The sequence below is a fragment of the Pituophis catenifer genome, unplaced genomic scaffold (assembly GCF_029215685.1).
Source record: "Pituophis catenifer annectens isolate HBS135680 unplaced genomic scaffold, rPitCat1.0.hap2 SCAF_4, whole genome shotgun sequence".
Lineage (NCBI taxonomy): Eukaryota > Metazoa > Chordata > Lepidosauria > Squamata > Colubridae > Pituophis > Pituophis catenifer.
This window is the reverse complement of record NW_027256884.1, coordinates 93643702-93665980: the sequence shown is the minus strand read 5'-3', so window position 1 is coordinate 93665980 and position 22279 is coordinate 93643702.

The window sequence follows — 22279 nt, the reverse complement described above, 5'->3', positions numbered from 1 at the left end:
CCCTTCCGGCCTAAAGAAATACCTCAGAAAGAAACCACTCAGAACTTCCAATTTATCTTCAAGACCTGTTCAGACAGTTGACAACATACATTGGCTGTTTGTCTTGTGAATTCACAGCTCTTGTTCCATTTCTTTAGGGGTTTTTTCGCAGTTGCAATATGTATGTTGTAATGGAAAGAGGTAAAGAGGATGAGAAAAAAAAAACCTTAGACAATTTCAGATAGATCTAGAAACCAACTTAACCATTATTTATAATCAGTTAATAAAGTGTAACCATCTGACATAATCTGATACTTTTATTTTACATATGACAAGTACAGGCTAACTTTTCTAGTTTCCCAGATTGCATGTCACAAAGCTAGTTTCTCTAACTAAATAATAATAATATATGGCAACTTAGCATTCCTGGATATAGTATCAAATGGTTTCTTTTCAAAAATCAAGAAAAACAGTTAATATATAAATGAATAAATGAATGACCCTTTTATAATGAAGCTATTCTAGCTTCATGCAAAATCATTCTGAGCTAGCAGGTTCTTCTTGCAAGTGATAGTTTTTGCCACTGAAAATCACAGATTATATTGAAACAATTTTAATTGGTGCTACCACTTCTACTGCCAGAATGTACAATAGGGGAATTCTGGGAAAACACCTTTCAAGAGCTGATCACCAGCAAATGTACTTTGGTTTGCATCTTTGGAGATAAATGTAGTATACCTAGCATTGACAAAGCAACTTCAAATCTAGGATGAGGAATAGCTGTATTCAACACAGTATTGCAAGGGCATTTCTATATAACTACCACTGTAATTACTGAAGTAAACAAACTGAACAAAGAGTTTATTCAAAATCATGTTAGGTTTTTTTTCCTGAATAATTGTTCCAAAGCAGACTTCTTTCAAAAATGGACTGTTGTATAGGAAGTGTATAGCCAGTCTTTTTACACAAGACTATATTTTTCGCTATTCTCTGTTACACTGTGTATACCATATTGTGATACATTTGTTTGTATCAACTCTTAATTCTTAAAATGTATTCCCTTTCAAATAGAGATCTGTTTGGATATGTAAAAGTACGGAAACTAAGTCATTCATGAACTTGCATATCCTCTTGGTGAATGCTAAGAAAGTTGCAGAAATAGCTAGGGAATGCGAACAATAGGGTTGCCTTTGTATGCTTACACTAACTGCTTGTTTATTCATTTATTTTGTTCTCATTCTGCTGAAATAACACAAAAATGTCCACAGTCAAAGTGTTCACAGCCAACATCTAACGAAATAAAATTCAAGGAGACTTAGATTAACAGCCAGGGTGGATAAAAATCAATGATTTTTTTTAAAAAAATCAAAAAAATCAGATTTTTTTTATTTAAATCAGATTTTTTTTATTTAAATCAGATTTTTTTTATTTAAATTGGATTTTTTTGATTTTTATCAAATTTATTTTAATAAAAAACTTTTGGGGTAAAAATTTATCATAAGATAGTTTTCTATTTAAGATACATAAATAATTTAGTTTATTCAGCATGAAATGGAGCTTAGTTATGTAGCATGAGGCTGTATATTCTGCAACACTGGGACTATCGGTGAGTCAACAGTGGGTCAAAGGAGTAGCAGAGATGACAGTTGCTCTTTAAAAATTATGATTTAAATCGAGTTGATTTAAATCAAGCCTTTTTACTAGTGGTTTAAATCATGATTTAAATTGTGATTTAAATCAACTCAATTTAAATCAAATCCACCCTGTTAACAGCAATAAGACATAACATCATAACAAAGCCAAGTAAAATTACAGTTTAGATAATTCAAAGGACAAAGAATTGAAGATGTTGATGGCAGACTTTGAATAACCACTCTCAAGAAAAGATCCAGCATCATCACTAGCTTCCAGAATGTTAGAAGGAATGCATCAAAGCTTAATTCTAAGAGAAAAGTATTCCAAAATATTCCAAAGCTGGAATAACAAAAAAGAAACAGGACCTCCTGGCCATCATTCTCTATATAAAAATGGCATAGAACCAAAAACACCCTAGGAAAATGTACTGAATGGGCTGATTCAGGTAAAAGATTGTCCTGTAGATAATTAGGCATCCAACAATAAAGTATTTTATAGGTCAACATTGGGCACAACGGAATAGCTTCAGTAATATTTTTATCCAAGCAATATATTCTGTAAATGGAATCAAAGAAATGTTTGTATAGTTGATTTCTTTCTGGCATATAACCTAAAATATTGATAGTGTATGGAAGCATAATTCTTATGTAGAATTATTTTGCTTTGAATCAATATCACATCTTCCTTTAAAATGAAGTCAAGTATCTTTTCTTTTTCTATTATAACATTTTAACTCTAACATTTTAACTTCCTGTTCTGAATTCAATGTCGGGCTCTAAAATATGCTATATCTCCAACTGGGTAAAAAAAAATGTAATGAAATGTTTTGGTTTATATACATTTGTGTAAGCAAAGAAGGATCATTGTTTGATTCTCTATTATAATGTACTGTCTTTTTTTTTGGGGGGGGGGGGATAATCTGGATTTGAGAAAGTTTTTACCGAATCCTACCTTCAATTTATCTCTTTCAGTCCTTCCAAATCTTTGGTGCTGAACCTAAACTCATTAAAAGTTAGAGGATTATAATTTTCATTTTGATTTATTTTGTACTTCAGAACAGTGACTACTGATTTTCAACAACAGGTGTAAAGAAAAGCTCTGAGGAACATATAAAAACTTGTGGGGCTGAATGGCATGCGGCAAAGAAGAGTTTGAGGGGTTTTTTAAGTGGGTTTTTTAGTGGGTTTTTAACTAAAATTTTAAGGGGTTCGGGGGGGATTAGGGTGGGTTCTGGGGGAAATCCACCGGGTTCAAGACCAGCCTCAGCGAAGGGCTACGACACCAGGGACGTAGAACCGGAGGCTGGGGAGGGGGTTGGAGTTCGATTTAAAGAGGGCTGTTCCATTAGTATAGTGAGTGGGAGGGGCAGATATGGCGGAAGCTGGGGACCACATCATTTTCGGGGAATGCGCACTCGCTATCTTAGAGCGATTGCGCACTCCGGTCTCCAATGCTTTCCTCGTTCCCCAGGTTGTCCAGATTCTCAGGGCCAGAGCCTTCGGCTGATGTTATGCAACGCCAGGTCCGTTGTTAATAAAGCCCCCCTCGTTCACGATCTTATTCAGGAGGGGGAGGTGGACCTGGCAGGCATTACGGAGACCTGGTTGGGCCAGGAGGGGGAAGTCCCCCTCGTGGATATATGCCCACCAGGCTTCCGTGCATTTCATCAGCCGAGGGCTCAGGGCAGGGGCGGGGGGGGTGGCGGTTATTATAAAGGAAGGTCTGGATCCAAGGGAGACCACTGTTCCACAGATAGCCGGATGTGAGTCCCTCTTTGTGAAGTGGGGTCGTGGAGTACAGATGGGCTTGTTGGTCACGTACCTGGCTCCCTGCCACGTGGCAACGGCCCTGCCCAAGCTGCTTAACGTTATAGCCGAGGTGGCGGTGGACACCCCCAGACTTGTCATCATGGGGGATTTCAACCTGCCATCTATCGGTGAAACGTCTAAAGTGGCTCGAGAGTTCATGGCTTCCATGACGGCCATGGACCTTACTCAGTTAATTCATGACCCCACTCACACAGGGGGACACACTCTGGATTTAGTTTTTGTCTCTGGTCAGTGGTTGAGTGGCCTTGATATAGGGGATATAGCCATCGAACCCTTGTCATGGTCTGACCACTCGCTCCTTCGACTGGACTTTCTAACCGCTGCACCCCGCTGCAGGGAGGCGGGACCAACTAGGTGGTTCCGCCCCAGGCGCCTGATGGATCCTGATAGGTTCCAGATGCAGCTTGGGCCATTTCCTGAGATTCTGGCTCATGACTCAGCTAAAGACCTGGTGGCCGCCTGGGATAGTGCGGCTGCCGGGGCCTTGGACCGTGTCGTGCCTTTGCGGCCTCTGACCTGGCACCGAACTCACCTAGCTCCTTGGTTCTCCGAGGAGCTTAGGGAGATGAAGCGCCGGAAAAGACGCCTGGAGAGTAGTTGGAGGACCAGCCGCTCCGAATCTGACCGAACACTGGTGAGGTCTCATATTAAGACCTACCTAGTGGCGATAAAAGCGGCGAAAACTAGCTATTTTGCCGCTCTTATCGCATCATCAGATAATCGCCCGGCCGCCCTGTTTAGGGTGACCCGCTCCCTCCTCCATCTGGAAGTGCGGGATGACCCCTTGCAGGGCCGAGCTGAGGATTTTGTGCAGTATCTGTATGACAAAATCGCTCAGATTCGGGAAGGGCTTGCCTCTCACTGGGTATGTCCGGACGGGATGACTGAGGCAGGTCTTGAGAGTGTTATCTGGGGGGAGTTCGATCCTGTGACTCCCAAGGACATGGACAGGGTCCTGGGACAGCTGAACACGACCACATGTTTATTGGACCTGTGTCCCTCCTGGTTGGTACTGGCTTCCCGGGAGGTGACACGAGGCTGGCTCCAGAAGATTGTTAACGCTTCTTTGAGTGAGGGGGTCCTGTCGGCCGCTTTGAAAGAAGTGGTTGTGAGGCTCCTCCTCAAGAAGCCCTCTCTGGAGCCGGCTGTTTTGGCTAACTACCGTCCAGTCTCCAACCTTCGCTTCATTGCGAAGGTTGTTGAGAGTGTGGTGGCGCAACAGCTTCCCCGGTACCTGGATGAAGCTGTCTATCTAGACCCGCTCCAGTCCGGCTTCCGGCCTGGGCACAGCACGGAAACGGCATTGGTCGCGTTGGTGGATGATCTCTGGAGGGCTCGGGATAGGGGTTGCTCCTCTATCCTGGTCCTGTTAGACCTCTCAGTGGCTTTTGATACCATCGACCATGGTATCATGTTGCACCGGCTGGCGGGGTTGGGAGTGGGGGGCACCGTTCTGCGGTGGTTCTCCTCCTACCTCTCTGACCGGTCGCAATCTGTGTTGACAGGGGGGCAGCGGTCGACCCCAAGGCACCTTGCTTGTGGGGTGCCACAAGAGTCGGTCCTCTCGCCCCTTCTGTTCAACATTTATGTGAAGCCGCTGGGTGAGATCATCCATGGCTTCGGGGTGGAGTTCCATCAGTACGCTGATGACACCCAGCTGTACATCTCCACCCCAGGCCACCCCAACGATGCCCTTGAAGTGATGTCCCAGTGCCTGGAGGCCGTGCGGGCCTGGATGGGGAGAAACAGGCTCCGACTCAACCCCTCCAAGACCGAGTGGCTGTGGCTTCCGGCATCCCGATATAGCCAGCTGATGCCATCGCTGGCTATTGGGGGTGAATCACTCGCCCCCACGGAGAGGGCTCGTAACTTGGGCGTCCTCCTGGACGCACGGCTGTCTTTAGAAGATCATTTGACGGCCGTGGCCAGGGGGGCTTTTTATCAGGTTCGCCTGATACGCCAGTTGCGCCCCTTTCTAGATCGGGACTCCCTACGCACAGTCACTCAGGCACTCGTCACTTCCCGCCTGGACTACTGCAACGCTCTCTACATGGGGCTCCCCCTGGGGTGCACCCGGAGGCTCCAGCTGGTCCAGAACGCGGCCGCACGGGGGATTATGGGGGCAACGAGGCGCTCCCATGTGACACCTCTCCTGCGCAAGCTGCACTGGCTCCCGGTGGTCTTCTGGGTGCGCTTCAAGGTGTTGGTGACCACCTTTAAAGCGCTCCATGGCTTAGGGCCGGGATATTTACGAGACCGCCTTCTGCCACCAATAGCCTCCCACCGGCCAGTACGCTCGCACAGAGTGGGCCTCCTCAGGGTGCCGTCTGCCAGACAATGTTGGCTGGCGACCCCCAGGGGGAGACCCTTCTCTGTGGCGGCGCCCACCCTCTGGAACAACCTCCCCCCAGAGATACGTACAATAACAGACCTCCAGATTTTTCGTCAGGCCCTGAAGACCTATTTATTTCAATTACCTGGGCTGGCTTGAGTTAAATTTCAAATTGATTTTAAATTGGATTGTTTTAATTTACGGCCAAAATATTTAATTATTTTAAACTGTTTTTAAATTTTGTATGTCCTGTTTTTTACTTTGGCTGTTCACCGCCCTGAGTCCTATTTGGAGAAGAGCGGTATAGAAATTGAAACAAAATAAATAAAATAAAATAAATAAATAAATGTACTGAATGAAAATTGCCCTTCTCTAATGCAAAAGAGTGTGTTCTTTTGTTTCCAGCTGAGAATCCTTTCAGCTGAGTGCCATTGCACATTTTAATAATTCTCTCAGACTTTGAAATACTGAAAATTATTAACAAGTGTCTCTTATCTGTCTGTCTCTCTACATGTCTGTCTCTCTCTCTCTCTCTCTCTCTCTCTCTCCCTCCCTCCCTCCCTCCCTCCCTCTCTCTCTCTCTCTCTCTCTCTCTCTCTCTCTCTCTCTCTCTCTCTCTCTCTCTCATCTATCTATCTATCTATCTATCTATCTATCTATCTATCTATCTATCTATCATCTATCTAATCTAATCTTAATGTATGTACCTTCTATAATATGGAATAAAGAAAAACAAGGTATAAACATCTTGCAACTTCCGAAGCATTTAAAAGACATGTTTCTAAATACCTTGAAAGTGCAATATAGTCTCAGGCACCAACAGATGTTTAGTCATGGGACAAATGCTGCTGTTTATATGATAGGAAGTATATTTCCACAGAATAGGCCTACATAGAAGTAAATCCTGTTCACTAGTACTTCTTTCCAAAAAATCTTTGGCTAAAATTGCTTTTCTTAAAAAAAAAAAATAGATTGTATTACTTCAAGTTATTTTCAGCTACCAATGTTTGATCCATGTCTTGAAATACATATATTCCTGGTTGTTTGCTAGTTTCAGGTAGTAAATACTGATGGAACATTTTTCTGCAATGTTGCTCAACTGAATTTTTAACTTGAGGTCATTCCAAATACTGTATTACATGCAGTATTGGGGGGTATTACTGGTGTTATCTATTTTCAGATTGTTATCTGAATGTATTAATAAGCATCTTCCTTTATATGGTTTTTCTTCAGATTTCAAGGACAGTTGTCTAAATTTTATCACTCAGAGAATCAATTTAAGCACATAGGAAAGCTGCCTTCTGCTATGTTGGGCTGACTGGCAACAGCTCTCTGGGGCTTCTTATCCAGAACTAAAGATGACAAAAATTGAAGCTGAGATCTTTTGATGCAAAGTGTGCTTTCTTTAACTGAGCTACAGTCATTTTCCCTCAAGTAAGTGTAAAAGAAAGCTGTCAGATGGTTTTTATATCTTTTAAGAAATGACAATGTCAGCCAAGCTGAGCGCATTTGCATGTTGTAGGTGCTATTACAAAATGGTTGCTCCGGTTGGCATGGCATGACACAAAATTTTTACCACAGAGGAAGTACACTATCTTCTTGCTGTCCAGATATCCTTGTCAGGCAGTCACACTTTTAACAAAACCTTCTGCTTTCCTAACTTTCAGTCAGGGCTACCTATGGAGTCTGCATATTCCAAAGGCATTCTTGGAATAAAGCTAATGTTATAGTCTAGGCTTTGGAATATGTATGTTCCCACTTGTTTATTTTAAAAGTACAGGAAATGTGACAGAAAGCTTGGGAACATTAAAGTTTTTGTCTGCATATTTATTGATTCCCATAGGCAGCAGGCCTACAGTCCCTAATTCACCATATAATAAATTCTTCATTTTCTTTAAATTAGTATATTACAGTGATGGCTAATCTTTTCCGGACCAAGTGCCCGAAGTGCCCTAACTCCCAAAATGCACACTGGCCCTGGTGCATGTGCCCCGGCTCCATGCATGCGCACACACCCCACACACACACCCCTCCCCCACACATGCGCTGCAGAGACCCGAAGATCAGCTGTCCGGTGGGAGGCGTGCACGCATGCGTGACGGAGCTAAACTGGGAGGATGGCTCCGCCACGCATGCCACTGCGTGCCACGTGCGTGCCACGTGCCATAGGTCGCCATCACAGGTATATTAGTACAATCTGGTTAAAAAGAAAAAGAAAAAGAAAGGAAAAAGGAAAGGAAATCAGAAATTTCCTGGGCTGTAAGGCTAGACTGGGAAACCATAAAAAGTGATGGCAATAAAAAAACATTTATCTTAGCATTGTTCAGAAAACATATACATACACGTATACATACACACATAAAGTCCAAGCGAGATTTCATATAGAATAGAAAAGAATTTTTTATTGGCCAAGTGTGATTGGACACACAAGGAATTTGTCTTGGTGCATATGCTCTCAGTGTACATAAAAGAAAAGATACATTCATCAAGAATCATACACTTAATGATAGTCGTAGAGTACAAATAATCAATCAGGAAATATGTTTCATCATCATCATCATCATTTTAGCCATTGTCTATCCACTGCAGGATGAAGAACTCTTCTGCATGTTTCCAACCAATACAGACCTCAGCTTTCTTTTGCCAATTGGACTCGCAATACTTGCTGATGTCATCGATTTATCTTGTTTTCATCTTTTTATTGTGTACTAAATGGGTAAAAAAAAAAGATAGGATCAAGAGTGAATATGTTAGCATAATAAACATGTATTTAATGCAAAAATAAATGCCAATATGAAGAAGTATGTTGAGTCAGTGTGGTTATGTGTGTGTGTGTGTGTGTGTGTGTGTGTGTGTGTGTGTGTGTGTATATATATATATATATATATATATATATATATATATATATATATATATATACACACACACACACACACACGTATATATATATATATATATATATATATATATATATATATATATATATATATATATAACTAAATGGTTGCTTATCTTATACACAATCATCTTAGGCAGCTCACAACAGCTAATAAAACAAAAGATAAAACAGTAATGTCACACTACACAAAGAAATTTCATGCTTCCTACCAGTGTTATAACATCCATCAAATCCACATTTGCTGTGCTAACTCCCATCCTAATCCAAGGGAGAAGAACCAATCTTCAATAAAAAACTGAACTGCAGAACAATTCTATGACGGAAGAAAAATTGAATGAGAGGAGAGGATTGGTAGAGCTAATGAAATCAAAACGAGAAATAAAATAAAATAAACAGCACTGTGTGATGTGTTCGGCTGATGTGAAAGCAAGGATAGAAATATAATGAATGGATGAGTTGTGGTGCAGAAATTGAAATGCAGTATTATAGTTTAACTCTACCCACAACCAGGAGTTCGATCCTGACTCAGCCTTTCATCCTTCTGAGGTCAGTAAAATGAGGAAACCTGATAGTTGGGGATAATATGCTGACATTGTAAACTAGCCCAGAGTGTGCTATAAAGCCCTATAGGTGGTATATAAGTCTATGTCCTATTGCTATTTCTATGCTATTGGTTTATACCAGTTTTAGCATTTTCTTTGTCTCATATCATATCTTCAATCTCCTTGACTTTCCATTTATTGTTTATCCCTCTATAACAATATTTATTGTAAAAACTAAAAGTGTGATGGGTATATATGCATGGCTTTAAATACTATTATGGATGCTTCGAATACATTTGTCATCTGGGAGGATTAAATGCTATGACTGGCTTTTGGCCAGTCATAGCATTTAATACATTAAAAATAGAGGGAGAAAAATCTAGTCATGTTGTGGCTCATTGCAACTCATCAATGCATTCCTGACAGCTAGCCTAATAGTCAGCCTAATATCCCATATCTTGCTTGCAGCAGGGCTACTCAAGTTTCTGACAGCACCCTACTGTTAAATATAAATGCAAGTAAATGTGAAATTTATTTACTTGTTCAGTAATCAGGTTATCAAACCGAGATGGCAAGCATGGGAATGACACACTCATTTCTCTCACCTTTCAAAGTACTGGGTGCCTCCCATACTTAATACTGACTTGAGATAATTTTGCATAAGCTCTTTCATTACAGTCGAGAGACATCTGTCAAAAACAGCCTTCCTGCCTGCCTGTTGAGTCCTTGCGGGGAGGGGGAGGATAATACAGTGGGCACTGCATCATACACACCTACAGTCGTACATTACAGAGCCTCATGCCATGTTCCAGAAACCCCATAGCTCAGAGGGTCCTATTTAGAATGCAATATAAGCAGAAACTAAAATAAAACAACTCACTACATCAACAAAAATGTCATAATGTTTTCTCATGGATAAGCTATTTTATGAAACTATTTTCAGGGCAACGATCCAGTGTTAAATCCAATGAGAAATACAAACGCACAAACTCTGCATCATAGTCTTATTTATTGATTTTATTTTACTTATTAGAATTTGTCAAACAAAAATGAGAACAAGAATAAAAGAAAAATACAATGACAGGGATGGTAGGCAAGTTAGTTCACTTATGCACGCCCCCTCTACTGACCACTTAAGTAGGAAGTAAGTTCCACGGAAGTCAATTTGCAATTGAAACTATGAAAATTTGTAGCTGAGACAACTGGATCAGGTAGAGCATTCCAGACTTCGATAACTCTATTACAGAAATCATATTTTTTACAGTCAAGTTTAGAACGATATACATTAAAGAGGTTGCTTGTGTGTATTATTGCGATTAAAACAAAAAAAAAGTCATTTACAGGTAAAGCATTACTACGTATAATTCTGTATGCAATACCTAGGTCTGAACGCAAGCGACACAGTTCTAAGTTATCCAAACCGAGAATTTCGAGCCTAGTAGCATAGGAAATTCTATTGTGTATAGAAGAGTGCAAGACTTTTCTCATGAAGTACTTCTGAACCCGCTCGATTATACTGATGTCAGATATATGGTAGGAATTCCAAACAGTTGAACAATACTCTAAGATTGGTCTAGCATAAGTTTTATAAGCTCTAATTAGTAATATGATGTTTCCAGAAAAAAAGCTTTGCAAAATTAAATTTACAACTCTTAATGCTTTTTTAGCAACAATGTTACAATGAACTTTGGAACATAGGTTGTCAGAAATAAGTACACCTAGATCCTTGACAAAGTGAGGGTCATCTGCTAGATCAATACCACATAGCTTATACTTGACATTTTGATTACATTTACCAATATGTAAGACAGAGCATTTGTTAATCGAAATTTGGAGTTGCCAAATAGATGACCTATAGATACATAGTCGAGATCACTTTGCAAATTTACAGAATGATCTGTAGTATTAAATAATTTTACGTCATCGGCAAAAAGGACACAATTGCTTTTAAGCTGATCACACTAATTGTTGATATAGAGCAAGAAAATCGTGGAACCTAAAGCAGAATACCACTGTTAACACCACTGTTAACTGATGCAGGATTAGACAGTGAGTTCCCTATTTTGACTTTCTGCAGTCTATTAGACAGAAAAGCAGCAATCCACTTGGGCAAAGGTCCAGAGATGCCATAAGAGTTTAATTTCAACAGCAGTTTGTCATGTACTACTGTATCAAAAGGCTTACAAAAATCTATGTAAATTGCATCTACAGCATTACCTTGATCAAGACATGTAGTTCAGATGTTTTACAGTGCAAAAGTTGTAAATTACAGGACGAGTTTTTCCTAAAGCCAAACTGTCAGATAGCAAGTTGTTTCTAAATGGTGAACGACGGATTGGTTTATAATTGATTCCATAACTTTGTATGTAACACAGCACAAAGAGATTGGCCTATAGTTTTCTACTAAACTAGTGTCACCCTTTTTAAAGATTGGTATAACTATAGCTGATGGCCATAGATCAGGCAGAGAACTAGTTCGAAACGATACTTCAAAAATTGTACACAAAGGTTCAGCTAGGTCAGTAGCAAGAAAAAAGCACATATTCCAGCACATAATATTAGCATGCAACAAAGAGGAAAAAATAATTATAGATTTATTCAGAACATATGATTCAATTAGGTATTTATTATTTAAAAAGGTAAAGATAAAGATTCCCCTCGCACATATGTGCTAGTCATTCCCGACTCTAGGGAGTAGTGCTCATCTCTGTTTCAAAGCCGAAGAGCCAGCGCTGTCTGAAAACATATCCATGTCATGTGGCTGGCATGACTAAATGCCAAAGGCACACGGAATGCTGTTACCTTCCCACCAAAGGTGGCCCCTATTTTTCCACTTACATTTTATACATACTTTCAAACTGTTAGGTTGACAGAAGCTGGGACAAGTAACAGGCGCTCACCCCATTAGGTGGCACTAGGGATTCAAACCACTGAACTGCCGACCTTTAGATCGACAAGCTCAGCATCTTAGCCACTGAGCCACCATGTCCCTTATTATATATTATTAAATATATATTTAATATATAATATATTAAATATTATTATTAATATTTGATAAATATTTGATCTTAAATACTGAACACTGGTTCAGTATCCCACAAACAACAGTGGGATAGTATTCAAGACAATAATACACGGGCAAACAAACAATAGAAACTCAAGGTAAACTGCTTCAAACTTGATTACAGAAAATTCAGCAACAGAGTAGTCAACGCCTGGAATGCTCTACCCAACTCTGTTGTTACAGCCTCAAACCTTCACAGCTTCAATCTCAAACTGTCTACTGTGGACCTCACTCCCTTCTTAAGAGGTCTGTAAAGGGGGCGTGCATAAGCGCACCAGTGTGCCTACCGTCCCTGTCTTACTGTCCCCATTTATCTGTATTTACTTCCTTTGTTCATGTTTATGTTCATACCTATACTTGTTATCTTGTACATGTTTGACAAACAAATAAGTTAAATAAAAATAAATAAACATTTCTAAGTTGAAAATTCATAATTGGAAGAAAGATCTAAAAAACAAACCAGGTTATTGCTGCCACCAGGAAGTGAAACAGTGGAGCTGGCTATATGGTGGCTTCCATGCTGAATATTGTCATAGAAGCAGCAGCTTAATTTTAGACTTAGTTGAGTTATCCTATTCAAGGGGCAGTTACAGATGCATAGCTGGTAAGGAGAAATTATACCAATCTCTCCCTCCTAAATCTTCCTAGTTGTTGTAAAGTCCCCATAATTATTAAGAGTTTGCATAATGGTGGAAATGATGGCGTATCATCTGGGAGCCATTGCTTGCAAAGGACTGATTTAATGTGATGAAAGATAGCTAGAGATGCAGTCTTCCTATTAAATATTTGCCTAATTTGATTTCATCCTAATTTACTATCCCAACAGACAGTAATTACAAACAATTCTATCCAATCAATTAAGATACTTTCACAAATTAGGAGGATGAAAACCAATTTAAGAAAGGTATTGCCGATAATATACTGACTGTGTATGATGAAAGTTCACAGCAGGAGGGCACAACTTGGTCTGGATCAAGGATTTGGATTTTAGAGTATCCGTATCAGTTGGCACCAGGAAACAGCTAAAATACTTTTATTTTTACATCGGATTATTAGATAGATTTAATAAAATGGTCACAATTAATGTTTTCACCTTCTGTTATATCAAAAAAATATAATACAGTTCTGGGCATAGCAACTCAAGGAACTATCCCCCCCCTCAAAAAACAAAAAAAACAAAAACAAAAACAAAAAAAAACAAAGAGAGATGGGGGGAAAAGAGAGGTGGGAATACAATCTATCCTGATGATGAAGTCAGGCTATTTTAGCCATGTACTTGTCCATTTATAATGAATGAAGATAAAACATTTCTATTGATCAATTAGAACATATATAAAATATGGCAAATGAAAGCTCAGGACTGTATTTGTTGGAAGCATGTGGAAGAAGCCTTCATCCTGCAGTGGATAGACAATGGCTAAAATGATGATGATGATGATGATGATGATGATGAAATAAAATATAAGCATGCAAAATGTTTTTATTTAAAAAAACAAAACAAAACCCTGACACATGACCTACTTAATTTATCTGTTCCACTTCTTTGGTAATATTCTTCAGGTAATACCCTGTTTCCCCTAAAGTAAGACATCCCCTGATAATAAGACCAATTGGCTTTTGAGCACATGCGCTAAAATAAGCCCCCCCCCAAAATAAACCCTCCCCAAAAATATTTAACTGCATGCGCAGCTGGTCCCCACCATTTCCTCTGGTTAGGGAGACAGAGCTGGAAATCAGGTAAAATGGCAAGAGGAGCCACGTCTTGCTCCACATGCCCCAAAATAATAAGACATCCCCGAAAATAAGGCCAAGCACTTATTTTGGGGTTCAAAGAAATATAAAACAGGGTCTTATTTTCGGAGAAACATGGTAGTTCCAGCAAACTTCATTTCAAGGAAAAGAACCAATCAAAGAAAAGTATCTATGAAACAAACTGTAACTAGATAAATAGGAGCAGAAATCACTTAGTTCCCAAAAAGTTTCTTCTCATATAAAGAACCACAGCTTTATATGCATATGTGCTGGACCATTACATTTAATTTGCTTTAAGCAAACTACTTCATTTAATTTGATTTAGTGTCAAGATGAGGCTATATTTTCTACAGACTGGAGAATTCAGGGGGAAGTATTTTATGTGATCCTTTACATTTTGCTTTGCTTTTTTCTCCCATCCTGAAATTAAAAGGTAGTCACTATGTCGAATGCCTCGAAACATTTCTTTTGGTGTGGTGTTTGCTGCTGGTATATTAAAAAGGTTACTATTGTAAGGTGACTGTCAAACACAGAAGCTAAAAGAACAGTTCTAAAGAACAGGTTATGAAATAGTAGAATAAACAGTGCTGATAGCGAGGGTGCTTTCTACTCATCATATTTTCATCACACAACTGATACGAGCTTTTTTATGTTGGGGAATATGGCTGAAAGCAAAATTTCTAAGAAGCCTTTTATGACCTCAGGGCAGATTTTTTTCTTAAGTCAAAATTCAAATGACTGTTGATAACAGCCTTGCTGCTGTGTTTTCTTTTCATGTCACACAGATTGGATTATTAGGCATGATTTTAAAATAAAATACCAATCTCACTGAAAAAGGCTGATTGTTTTACCAATCCACATTTTTAAGCAATGGTATTTCACTAACAGCATTTCGTTCTAATTTTCAAGTGTACATCGAAACATTTTGATTGATTGATTTTTTTCAATTATGCAGATACTTCAATATTTCCTTTCTCAATTGTTGTTTGTTTAGATGTCAGTTGTTCTGTGCTAAGGAGTGCATTTACAGGGCAAACATAAGCATCTCCTTTTTCGCTCTGACTTCCAAAAATGGCAAGTGTTATATAAGACCTTGAACATATTTGTAAAATCTCATATATATTTTTCTTCTGTACATGCACAATTTAAGTAAAATCGATTTAAAAACTTTTGCTACATTAGCTTTTTGAAAGAGAAGTGAACCTTAGCTTGCCCAGTGACATCTTTCATTTCTAAACAATATTAATTTTAAATTTAAAAGTATCAGAGGAAACTATAGTGGTAGATGAATAATATAGTTTCATCAGCACAATGTTCAGATATGATGGGTTTCAGGTCCCATACTGGTTAGAAATTCTGTGACCTGGATGAACATATATACAAGGCACAAATTTGGGGATACCAGCAATACAGGATGCATCAAATAGCTATTTCTGCCTTGTAAGGCGTCATCAGTGAGCCACACCCTCTTCTCAAGTATCCTCCCTGTAAAGGTACAATGTTTCTTTTTTCCTTTTTCGTAGGCTGATGACGCCTTACAAGGCAGAAATAGCTATTTGAGTCTCCCAAAATGCAGCATAGAGTTGTTGCTTTTCAGCAAGATAGAAAAAGCCCAAAAACTTGTGAATGAGATTTCACAGAACTAGGGCTGAAGAACATCTTAGCTTATGTAGGTAAAACCTGGCTAGAAAGAATGTGCACATAAAAGCCTACGAGAAAGGAAGATAGATAGATAGATAGATAGATAGATAGATAGATAGATAGATAGATAGATATAGATAGATATAGATATAGATATAGATATAGATATAGATATAGATATAGATATAGATATAGATATAGATATAGATATAGATATATAGATATATAGATATATTTTCTTACTTCTTTGTAGGGTTTATGTGTGTTTTTCTTCTAGCCAGGTTTTCCTCAGCTAGCTGAGCTTGCTAGCTGTTAGAAAAGAAAAAAAGAAAAGAAAAAGAAAAGAAAAAAGCCCAGAATCGAGTGGTTACATAGGAAAACCTGGCTAGAAGAAAAACATATATATATATATAGCAAAGGCCAGAATTTCATATTTTTTATCAAGAAAAAGAATCAGGGTTAAAAATCAAGGAGATTAGGGGGGGAAAAGACTAGGTCATTTGTGAATGGAAATTAGGTTGCTTCTAATTAAAGATTCTAGTGAAATTCTGGGCATTTGGGGATGCACTCCCCCCATCTTCATCAGAATCCTAATGATGAGGGCCAGTTTCATCAGAATCCTGATGATGAGGGCCAGTTTGTACAGCATTCCATCTGCTCAGACAGAAAGAATTTGTGGCAAATGAGAAGAGATTATAATCAAATGTGCTTCTAAACTCTGGCGAAAAACCAATTGATACCTCACACAGTGAACTGGAGCCCTAGATTGAAAAGAAAAAGGAGATGTTCTCTGGGAAATGAGCTTTCTACTATTTCAATTGGACAATCTGCATATTGGGATGAACATAAACTGATAATGTGCACAGTATACAGTAGAAAAAGAGATCAAAGAATTATAAGCAATTTGTGTATTTTTTTATCCCAATAAATATATTTTTTTACTGAAACTCTCAAACCTTTTAAAATGTGGCATATATGTTATTAGAAATATGAACTAGCCTGCAGCTTTGGAGATTCCATAAAGTATAATTTTCATCTGTTGCCTGAAGTCCTATAGTCTTGCGGTGTAGCGTGGTAAACCTTTACCTACTGGAAACCTTTGATTTTAATAGATCTGCTGGATGGCCTGCCTGAAGCTACAGAATTGTTGCAAACCTAGTGCCAAAGAATGATAAAACATTATCACTTTTCTGGCCCAGGAGATCTTTCTATTCCCTGTTGTTTTCACTGAAGATTTATTGAATTGTGCCCCTCATATTTCCATTATCAAGGTTGGCAGGTATAGTACTGTACTTGAAAAGTGTTTTTAAAAATTACCTAGAGACTATTTTATGTGATGAAAATAAACCAACCTCTTGATAGGTTTTGCTGCAGAATAAATTACATTAAAATATTGGTAGTAGTAGGCAAAAATAAATCAAAACCTTAGTGGTGTGAAAGCTGTCAGACTTCCTGGTTTAAACCTGGCAGATTCTACCAAATATTTGGTTTTTGGCATAGCTAAATAATAACCATTATTATACTTCTTTTGTGCTCTTTGAGCAGTTGATTATTGTGCTCTTTGAGCAGTTGATTTCTGTCTCCCTATATGGAGATGCTTTTTATTCCCGAAGTGATTTAATTGCAGCATTTATTTTTCCCCACTTTTCCGTGATTTAATGGTACATAGTCTTGTGCTTCTCAGCCTTAAAAAAAGGCAACTGTTGGTTGTTAACATAATAGATATTTTTGCTCTGAGAACTCTTGCTTCCAATGTAACTCTACAAAAAGTAGTGCCTTAATTACTTTATCAAAGATTCCTCTGTTTTTCCATATTCATGAGAAGATCCAAATATTTAAAGAGATCTATGCAAAAGAATCAATTAATGGATGGAATAAGTTGTAAGAGATAACAATGAGGATCTGTTCTATTTATCCTCCAAAGCTCTGGAGACAAATGCATAGTTCTCATATTTTAGAGATGATGGGTTGAGAGATAATAACAGTACAATCTTCAAAATCTGGTTCCTGGAATGCAGTTTTTATTCTGTCTGCCTTTCAAGACACTACATACAGTACTGTATTATGGATTAGATTGGAACATCATTTGGGTATGATTCTAAGTTCTATTAAATTTCGATCCAAGCCTGTTTTAATGGCATTCAAGTTATTAAACCTTAAGTTTATCTTTATTCTATTTTATTGGACAACTTCAGATAAAAAAAACATGGACTGAGAAGCTCATTAGTCTTTAGGACTGTTGCTAATATAGGTAACATTAAAAACAACAAAAAATGTAAGTTTAGAGGGATCCCATGATTTCCAATCTATGAGAGCTTTGGATTTTTTGTTTGTCATGACAACTACCTTAAGAAATTGTTATTTCCTGCAAAATCAGGAAAGAGGTGAAGCCAGATGATGTCTAAGAACACAGTTAGCTCTGTAGAGGAATAATCAATTTCAGTGATGAGCCTAAAATAGCAAGTCAATAGCAAATTGAAAAGGAAAGGGCATGATCAATATATAAATTATGGCTGAAAAGTCCAAATGAGAAAAATAAGGTTCAGAGCTTACTATTGCAACTATTGCAACTATTGTTTTCAGTTCCTCCTGGAATCAGCTGATGCTCAATAGCTTTTGTCTTAAAACAGCTCCTGAGAAAAATTAAAAAATTCTGCCTTCTACTCTAGATCTGTTGTGCCATTCAGCTCATTCTGGTGCCATTCAACTCCATTCAGCAGGAGTGGGTTCTAAATTTTTTTACTACTGGTTCTGTGGGTGTGGCTTATTTTGTGGGTGTGGCTTAGTGGGGGGGTAATGTGACTGGGTGGGCGTGGCCAACTTTAAAAAAAAAACTTTTAAAAGCATTTTTTCTACAACCATAAGAGGTTGCAGAAAAAAATGCTTTTAAAAGCCTCTGAAGATCAGGCAACTCAGCTGGGATCGCCAGAGGCTTTTAAAGGCATTTTTTTTTCTATAACCTCTTCGGCTGAAGAGGTTGTAGAAAAAATGCTTTTAAAAGCCTCTGACAATCCCAGCTGAGCCACACGATCATCAGAGGCTTTTTTTTTTTTTACTTTTAAAAGCATTTTTTTGGCCAAAGATGTTGTAGAAAAAATGCTTTTAAAAGAAAAAAAAAAAGCCTCTGATGAGGTGGGCAGGGTAAGTGAGCGGCGACCAGGCCAGGACCAGTTCAGGGCCGTGGCCAGCCAATGTTATTACCGGTTCTCTGAACTACTACAAATTTTTACTACTGGTTCTTGCGAACTGGTGCGAACCGGGAGCAACCCACCACTGCCATTCGGTGACAATGAGACTCCTCAAGACTCAGAGGATGAAATGTGACTTTAGAACTAGGGCTTTGAACAACAGAATCCATAAGAGTTTGGAGGAATGGGGTCCAATACAGTTCTCATCTGAGGGTCTTTGGGTAAGGAAACACATGGACTTAAGTTCCTTGCTTTGCACTATACAGTAGCTTCTCCACTTCCTCCAGAATAGTTCTGGAAAGAATCATCCAAATGAGCAGAACATATTCAATAAAATTTAGAACATAGCTAGGGGAAAAAAAATGTGACATACAGATGGTATGAGAAAGAAAGAGAAAATTAGATAATAATGAACATGATATATATACAGACTACAGAAATGGAATCCAACTTAAAAAAAAACTGAACTTTTTACAATGAGTAGATAAACTTTTTCTCTTAGTGCACATGGATTTATTATAGACTGGGAATAACATGTTCCATAATACTTGGGAACATGCCACATATTCAATAAATTGTGATGTAAAATCAGATTGTTCTATTAATATGTTGTGTTAAATTTAGATAGGATTTGGTCTTGGATCAAAATTGCAAAGTTACAGCCAATGAAGAATCCCAAATGACCACATAAAGCAATAGACAATGGGGACATTGGCAAACAGACACAAAATCGTAACATGATCCAGCAAGGATATGCTGGCTTCCATCACATTGGATGGTGCTTATTACAATATTATTTCTTCATAAATAAGAATCTCTCTCTCTCTCTCTCTCTCTCTCTCTCTCTCTCTCTCTCTCTCTCTCTCTCTCTCTCTCCCTCCCTCCCTCCCTCCCTCCCTCCCTCCCTCTCTCTCTCTCTCTCTCTCTCTCTCTCTCTCTCTCTCTCTCTCTCTCTCCCCCCCCCCTTCATTTCTCTCTGTGTGTGTAAAAGAGAGGGAGAGATTCATGTTTATTGCAATTTAACAACAAAAGTTTGGCTTTCTGGATTTCTAAGGAAACATAGGGCCATATAAAAGCCACCCTCCCCCTACATATAACTAATTAATCTAAGGTTTAAAATGATTTACACACATATAGGAAAGTATAGGCAACCCTGATCAAATTGAATGTTTGAATAAATGTGTAGGTGACCAGAAGCTGAATCAACTTCTACATGATGCAAACATTAAAACAAATAAAATCTTAAAGCATCCTGCAGACCCATCAACTATCACCTGAAGTTTTTGAGGCAAGAAACTATATTTTAACTTGGCATATCTATAAATAAAGTAGGCTTATCACTCTACATCTTTGCAGATTTTTTTCTGGAACACTGTGCGCTTTCAAAATAAATATGAATCATGCACATGAAATTAGAATGGCAAAGTCTTATCCTAAAGAAGATCTAATCCCATAGATTTTTGATCCGGAAGATATAATCTACACATCTGTCCACTAGAAAATTTTGCTAATTTATTCACAAGAATCTGTTACATTAATGTAGACTAGTATCAATATTAACTTTCAATATTAGATGTATAAAATGTACCTTGTGTGCTTTTAAAAGGTTTTTTAAAAATATCTACTATTAGATTTGGATATGTCAGCAAGAAGTTTGCATTTTATTTGAGCAATTCAGATCTCATTACATTCAGCAAATACTGTACCAGAAGAAAGGGGATCATGTAAATACTCTAATATACTTCTACTTTAATATTCATAAATTTTCCGGACAACCCTGGGTTGAAAATATGCATATCTATTTTTTTATAAATGAGTTTAATATCTACTAGTGTGTGAATGGTTCATTACTATTTAAAAGGATTTGATTTATTTTATTAGATATAATTTTATCTTATAATGTTCTTTTAATTTTCACCTGCATTTTGCCTATATATTTTAATTATTTTTTTGCATCCTGTTTCTAAATTCTACTTCTCTGTTAGTCCTCACTTCATAATACCGGTTGGAACTGGTACCTCAACTTCATAAATTTAACTGCAGACCAAGTTTTATAGCATAATGTAGCCTTTGAAAATCAGTTCATAAATTATGACTGATTTTTGCTGTGTATCCATCCATTTCTGGAAATGAGCTTGTTATATAAATTGTTTTATATCAAATACAGCAGATTTTACTTAAATTCTGAAAAAATAGGATTGGCTGGTAAAATATTTTGGAGCTCAAAAAGAAAAGCATATACAGTATGTGACATTTATTGTAGCAATTGCTACTACTTTAGTCACTGAAATTTTCTTGTTTTTTAAATTTAATATAAAACACAATGCTTTAACTTTAAAATTCTAAAAACTTCATTTTTGCTTTATGCTTTAAAGTTCTAAAAACTTTATTTAATACATGTCTTATGAGAAAAACATGCATAATGAAAAAAAACATGTATGTATGTATGTGTATGTATATGTGTATGTATATGTATATGTATGTGTATGTGTATATGTATACGTATATGTATGTGTATACGTATACGTATACGTATACATATACAAAGAAGTATAAATCTACAAAGAAGAGGGAGTCAAGCTATTCTCCAAAGCACCTGAGGGTAGGACAAGAAGCAATGGGTGGAAACTAATCAAGGAAAGAAGCAACTTAAAACTAAAGAGAAATTTCCCGACAGTTAGAACAATTAAACAGTGGAACAACTTTTCTCCAGAAGTTGTGGATGCTTCAACATTGGAAATTTTTAAGAAGATGTTGGATAACCATTTGTCTGAAGTGGTGTAGGGTTTCCTGCCTAAGCAGGGGGTTGGACTAGAAGACCTCCAAGGTCCCTTCCAACTCTGTTATTCTATTCTGTTCTGTTCTGTTCTGTTCTGTTCTGTTCTGTTCTGTTCTGTTCTGTTCTGTTCTACTCTACTCTACTCTACTCTACTCTACTCTACTCTACTCTATTCTATTCTTTTTTTAGTACTAAAATATTCACTGTACAATGCTACTAGTATATTTAAATCTAAATATTTTCATAAATCTAATAATTTTCATAAATATGTATTCTGGGAATTAGCAATGTTTTTAAATACTGTTTATTCTTTTGATGTATCTTTTTCACCAAATGTATATAGATTTGGTATTACTTTTGTCATAACTTGTTGTATCTATAAAATTTTACTGAACTCTCCTCTCCTTTCCTCTCCTCCCCTCTCCTCTTTTTTCTAAAATAAATATTAAAACTTGATTTTATTTTCTTTTTCATTAGGCTTTTTAAAAAGCTATGCAACTGAGTTTCGCTTCATTGAACCCATCCTGTACAATTGACAATATACATCTTCTGATTCTTTCAGATGATAATTAGAACACTGTAACATTAGTACAGCATGAATTAACCTTTGCACTCTCATATAAATATTCGATGCAGCTG